A 7,671-nucleotide genomic window follows, 5' to 3' on the forward strand; every position below is an offset into this window, starting at 1 on the left:
TTAAATAATAGTAATTAAAATAATAATAATAATAATAATAATAATAATAATAATAATATTGATATATCAACATTCAATATATAAAATATATTATTTTATACCAAAATTATTATTTTTCATTCAATATATGAATTGAGTCGATCAATCTGTTGGGATCGATTAGGGGGGTAATCGTTGAGCTACAATAGCTCGGTTCTTGAAATATTGAACACCGATGAATTAAATCGAGTTTGGTTAAAAACCAAGCGGAAAATACTCGAAATAATCCTTCGTAGAAACCGAATAAATATTTTGTAAACCATTTAAAATATATGCAAGTTGAATGAGTAAAAAATATTCAGTTGAAGCATTTTATCAAACACTTGATATACAATATTTTGATACTTGAAGAACACATAAAATGCTTCAACAATGCATCTTTAAAAACAGTGAAAATGATAAGCAAATGCAATAAACAAATAGACACGAATTTGTTTATGGATGTTCGGAGATTTCAAACACTCCTACGTCACCCCTTATTCCCCTTGGGAAGGATCCACTAGAAGACTTTGATTTATACAACTACTTGTACAAATCCATTCCGGAAGGGCAGCACCCAACTAGAACTCCTAGCACTCAAGATTGTAGGCAGCACCTCACAATCAGCATATTGTTTAATGTCTCATATGCAAAGACTACATACACAAGTTTATTGTCTTTGTGCAAGATTCACTCAATTAATCTTTGAAGTTCAACTCTCTTGTATATGTGTGAGTGATTGTGTGTGAGGAATTTATCATTTACAGTATATATCTCAAATGTATCCTCACACAAGGGCTTGTGCTCTCAACTAGCTGATATCTTCATGCTAACTGCTCATGCTTTGAATCCATTTCAAAAGCTGTTGTTTGATCTTCAATATGTTGTATTTATAGGCTCCAACACTGATATATATATTAGACACAAGAATATGACCGTTGGAAAGTTTCTGTACTGTTTCTGGAATTGCAACGGTCAAATTCGTCTTGCTGGACATTTTCTCGACTGGTCAACTCTGGTTAACTGGTCAACTCAACTGGTCAATCAGTTCAACTGGTTCAGTTGGTTTGGTTCAGTTCAACTGGTTCAGTTGGACTGGTTCAACTTGTCTTCAGCTGGTCTAGTTCAGTTTCAGCTGGTCTGGTTCACTGGTCTTTAGCTGGTCTGGTTCAGTTTCAGTTGGTCAGCAGCTGGTTCAGTTCAGTTGGTTGGTCAGCTGGTCAGCAGTTGGTTCAGTTGGTTCAGTTTCAGCTGATGTGCTGAAATCAGCCTAGCTGATTTCAGTTTGTGCAAAACCAGTAACTTCATCGTCATTTATCAGTATCTTAAGCTTTGATTCAGACTTTGACTTCTGAAGATGATTTGTAGATCATCGTCTTATCTTTCCAACGCATACTGAATCGCTTCATTTCAATAATCGAGCTGAGAGATATGACCAAAATACCGCAGCTGCTCAAACTCAACTGATTGCTGTTTTTGTGTGATCAGTTCGGTAATTGAGCGATCAGTTAGACCGATTTTGCCCAACTGACGTGTTTTAATATTTTCTTAACACTAATTTAAAAGTTCAACAATATATATAATAAATTTGAGTTAGTAGCAAAACATTTGTTCATTTATTTACTTTTTAAGTTTGATTACAATGGGGGCACCATTCAAACTCCCATTGATAGAGATTTATGTCATCATTCTAGAGATCATATTCAAATAAGGATAACAATCCAGCATAAAATTGAATTTTTTTATTATTGCATTCGATATATTGATTGAGTAGAATTATTATTAATAAAAATAATATAAAAATATATAGCAAATTATATATATTTGTCTATCAAAATTTTAAAAAATAAATAAATATTTTTTAGTTTTTAAAAATAAAAAATAATAAATTTGTTAGATGAAAATTTTGACTATATACTTAATTATTTTGGGAATATTTTTAAAATATTTATACTAAATTTATAATTAAATAATAGTAATTAAAATAATAATAATAATAATAATAATATTGATATATCAACATTCAATATATAAAAAATATTATTTTATACCAAATTATTATTTTTCATTCAATATATAGGATTGAGTCGATCAGTCCAATGAATTCATCTTTGATATCATCTCATAGGATACTTCTCAAGCTAATTTATGTAAATTTATTTTTTCTATCTTGAGTAATTTTTGTAAATACTTTGATAAACAATTCAATTAGTCTATTGATTTTAAATATTTTTTAAAAAACATCGTAACACATTATTGTAATATTGTTAGAATTTTTTTCTTGAAAATTATATTGAAGGTTTTTTTTCAAATAATATATATTTATTTAATTTAATTTAATAATTAAAAAAATACTTGTATAATTCGTAATTATTATGTGTTATTCTATATTTATGTTTCTCGAATAAATTTGTCTTAGTAAAATAATAATAATTTATAATTTTATTTTTTTAATGTAAATTATTACTTTAATCATATATTTTTAGCATGAAGTTTTTGGTAAAAACCCACTGTATATAACAATAACTCTATTTAAATATATATACAAGCCGAACCTTTTCAACGTGAAAATTACTCGACATAAGACAAGAAGCATATTCTAGTCAAACTCAAATTACATATATTATAAAAACTCAGGGCAAATTACATTTTTTATCCTGAAATTTTAACTCTTTTTCCTTTTAGTCATATTAATAAAGAATTTGTATTTTTAGTCTACTTGTAATATCCGAAGTCAAAGGTACGCATATGCCATAATTAAATTAGAATAAAGTACGAACATATAAGAGGTGAAGTCAATTAAAAAAATAAATATAAATAATTAATTAATATAAATAAATCACTAAAAATAAAATGATGATAATATTATAATATAGAATAAATGCACTCGTATCCAATACTATTTGAGGGGAACACACTTGGCATTAAATGGAGGCTCTAAAACATGCAAAGATATCTATTTAAACACTGCAAAGTAGTCAGAATGATCACAATTTCGTGTGATAGGAGTTTGAAAAGGTTAGCTTGGGAGAGCTCCTATGGAGAAATAGAGAAAAAAATTCACCAAAACCCTCAATTCTTTCATTCAAAAAATTTCATACCACTCCTTTATTATCTAGAAAAAGTTTCTGTAAAGGAAGTGTCTAAAAATCAAAACCCAATTTCACCAGAAAGTTCAACAAATTTGAAGAACACCTGCTGGAATTTGCCCAGAAAATCAGCAACGAGGAAATTTTCAAGATATTTGGAGTAATGATCAAGCAAGCCACATAACAATCTTGAAAGGTGAGGTTTGCTATTTTTCTCTATATAGACGTTTGACCTGTTATTTATAGTCAATTTTCTACAATTCCATTTTGAGTATTGCATCATATTGTGATTTTACATTAAATTTATCATATTGTATCGCATGTTCAAATTTTCAGAAATATTAATGAAAAAGCGACCGTTTAATTAGAGTCCTGAACAATAGTCAATGTACCGAAAATTGAGTCCACTGGACAATACAGATTCGACTCGAAAAGTGAGTTTAAATGAAGGAAGACGTTTACTCGGTATGGAGTTCATCTTGGCTTATAAAAGATCAATTGTAAGATTCTATTTAGGTACGTGGGAGAAAGTGCTGCACAAAATAATGGTGGGAGTCACCTCAATAATTAATGTATCATATTACGATATGTTATTTTTATTGCATGTTATAGCATATTGATTGTTATAAATATGTAAGCAAAGTTTACTTCCTCATTAAATTTCCAAAACTTAACTTTTTTTTTAATATATATATATATATATATTGTATATTTCAAATACAATAGAACTGGAACTACCACCGAACACAAATTAAGGAGGAAAGTATGTTGGCTGAACTCAGTATTTTGTTTTATATATGAACTATGGTTTATCATGATTCCATGTTTGGATTGTTTCATGCAATTAAATAAAATCTACAAACGTCTTCAGCATTATGTTATGAGTGGGGCCATACCCCTAATTTGTTTTTTCTTTTTTAATTTTTTGATTTTACTCGTGTAACTTTTATATTTTTTATATTTTTATTTTTTTTTCATTGGAGTACAGTGTATTTGTCAGTAAAAATGACCAAAATCAAAATAAAATACAAGACCAAAAATGAAAAAAAAAATACATGTTACATGATTAAAATTGAAAATTCACTTTAACATGATAAAAAAAATTATGTAGTTACAAGACTAAAAATATAAATTTACAGTTAACATCACTAAAAGTGAAAAAAATATAAATTATATGATAAAAAAATGTAGCACATTGGAATTCTTATTGTTTTATTATAAGAGCGTCAATATCATATTGTTTTTAAATATTAGAAAAACCTAACTCGAAATTAGGTTATTTAGCAATATATTAAAATTATAAACATAAATCAAAATACTTAAGACTGTTAGCGAATGACTCATTTTTTTCAATTTTTTAGCGAATGACTCAGTTGGAAAACCTAATGAATAATTTAATTAAAATATCCAATGCGCTGTGAACATTATCAATGGCCGCCACTTATAACTACTTTCGGCCGGGCGGCCAATGTGACACAATCAGAGCATAATGCTTTTTAAATTATTATTTGGAAGAGTGAATTAAGTCTAATATGCTGTTCTCTGTGACAACATACTTTTACTTTGTAGATTTTAGCGATTTGACTCCGCAAATTAGTTCGGATTAATTTAGCTTTTAGCTTGTGTTTGGGACGGAATGATTATAGATTTTAAATATATTTGATTATTCGAATAAATCTATCTATCTCTTGCTGATCTATATAAACACAAGTTCAAAAATATGTATCATTTCATATCTACCTTTCAAATATCTTTTCAAATCAAATCAAACGCAACCCTATGTGATTTTATAGATGGAATTTAATCAGTGTGTGAATTAATTTTGACCAGTAAAAAATATATATGTATGAGTGTGACCATCTTAGTACGTACCATTACTCACTTTCCAACAAATCAAAGTAATTAATTAGTTGATTAAATATTTGATTGAGATGATCGGATTTAGATTTTCCCATGGTCCACTGACGATATTGTGAAGTGTCTCAGTCGTGAAATTCTTAACTTTATGGAGTCGTCAGAACTTCTAAAAGGATTGAATTGTTTATTTTTTCAACTCGAAAATCGCACGCCACCTTTCCACTTTTCTCACTTGTGGACCATCTCGCACACTGCAATAATTCATATTAATTTCACGAATTTGACTAATGTTTGTTTTTCCCTTAACAATGTAATGATGAACAATTAAGATATAACCAAGAAATGAGCTGTTACTTATACAATAATTATATCATAATTCATCAAATTAAAAGAGATCGCTGAGTGATCTGGTTTATTATATTTGTTATTTTATTATTTTAATGAAGATTCATCAAAATATATGTGTTTTAGTTAATTAAACTTTACGACTTCCATGAGTTTTCATGTGCGAGGCACTGGATTTATTAATGCGACAACTTAAATATAATTAAACGCTATAATTGAATTACAAACCTAGATTGCTGACCTGCCGTACTTCTCACCATTTTTCAAAGTATAACTATGCGTTGAAAAAATAATAGTTAGGTTAATTGCGAGACGAATTTGTATATTTTTATTTATAAATTAAACATATTGACTCGATTCATACTTAATCATCAAAAGTAATATTTTTGATATAAATTAAAGTGATTCTTTTCCATGAGTTGAGTCGATCTTGAATAGAAAATATTAAATCTATGTGGCTTAATAGCTAAAACGGTAATCGAAAACCATTAATTGTGATTATGCCGCGTGTTTATTAAGTGGAAGTTAATTATGTAATAAATACATTATTAATTTGTGGGGAGGAACATTCGTCATGAATGCGTAAGACTAGTGTCATATCGTTAACCCAACATACAAAGGGGTCTTCTTGGACTATTTTGGTAGTGGGTGTTGCACTTTTTATCATTTACTTAAATAAAATTTATTAAACTTATATAAAGATCTAATAAAAATAATATTTAGTCCATCGCCGTGTGAATACTATGGAGATGAATATAAAACGTGAATATATATATATATATATATATATATATATTTTGTGTGAGACGGTCCCACGAGTCGTATTTAGTGAGACAGATCTCTTTTTTAGGTCATCCATGAAAAAATATTACTTTTTATACTCGGAATATTACTTTTTATTGTGAATATCAGTAGAGTTGACCCGTCTCACAGATAAAGATTCGTGAGACCGTCTCGCAAGAGACCTACTCTATAAAAAATGGAAATTCCATAATATCTAGTTGTAAAATACAACTATTTTATCAATAAATTTTGCATGGGTCGTTAGAGAGAAGTGTAACAATTAATTACTCTCAGGTATACACTAAATCAAAGTATAGGATATGTTACATTTTTTTGTCATGTAATATGTAATTTTTCCACTTTTTGTCCTGTTAATGTTGAATCTATATTTTTAATCATGTAACTTGCCTGTTTTTTTTTTTATTTTTGGTTCTGTTACGCTGAATTTTCACTTTTAATCATGTAACATGCATATTTTTTTCATTTGTGATCTTGTAACTTGTATATTGTTTTTATTTTTGGCCTTTTTATGAGCGACATGCACAACGGACTCCGATAAAAAAGGACCAAAGATTAAAAACATACAATTTACGATAATAAAAATGAAAATCCACTGTATCTAGACAAAAATAAAAAAACGTAATTTATAAGATTAAAAATAAAAAATAATTGTTAACTTGACCAAAAATGAAAAAAAAAAAGTAAATTAAAAGACAAAAAATGCAATTTTCCCCAAAATATGTATGCAATTACACATTTTTGGATGGGTCAAATATATATACATTGATACTGCGAAAAATATACATAGCACTTCATACTTATGTATCTCAATATATATATTTTGTGTTTCTAATTAATTAACTGGTATAAATTAAAAATTGATTTTTTATTAGTCCGAGGAGCTCAAAAACTGGGACAGAAACTGTATGAAGGCAAAAAGGTATAAATAAAGAGAATAAAGGGGGGAGAAGTGTGTTGCAAGACACAATGATTTTATGCACGGGTGTTGGGGGAAGCACAAAGGTTTCGCGTGGTTGCGTACATGCTTACATCTTGAAAATGATAGTGCATAAACAACGTGGAAGCTTGACCACGGGAAACTCAACTCATCTACAAATCCCCATTGTATATATATACTTCATAAGTTATATCATATATCAGAATTCAATTTTACCAGTTAAGTATATTAATAATCTACATATGTGAGTATATACTTAGCACGAACCACGGTTAAAGTTTTTCAGTTCGATAAAAAAAAAAAACGATGTCGCTGTTTGGGTTATTCAGCCTTGAATTAATCATATATATTTCTTTACATAAACTTTAAAGAGTACTACAATTTGCATGATCAGGGTTGTTGGCAAATCTAAAAAAAAAACTCGAGTCACTTTGAACTTGTAGTGTGTGTACACATATATATATTTGCGTATTTGATGGATGGACTCTCACACGACAATAAGTATGTTTTGTTTTCTTTCTTTTTTTCTTTCTGCGCACTGAGGGCGTGCAATTATAGCCTTTGAACCAATCACTAAGCAATATGCCATATTTTAATGTATGGCACATGAGTGAATGTACA

Source organism: Primulina tabacum, chromosome 8 (genome assembly GCF_025594145.1).
Source record: "Primulina tabacum isolate GXHZ01 chromosome 8, ASM2559414v2, whole genome shotgun sequence".
NCBI classification, from domain to species: domain Eukaryota; kingdom Viridiplantae; phylum Streptophyta; class Magnoliopsida; order Lamiales; family Gesneriaceae; genus Primulina; species Primulina tabacum.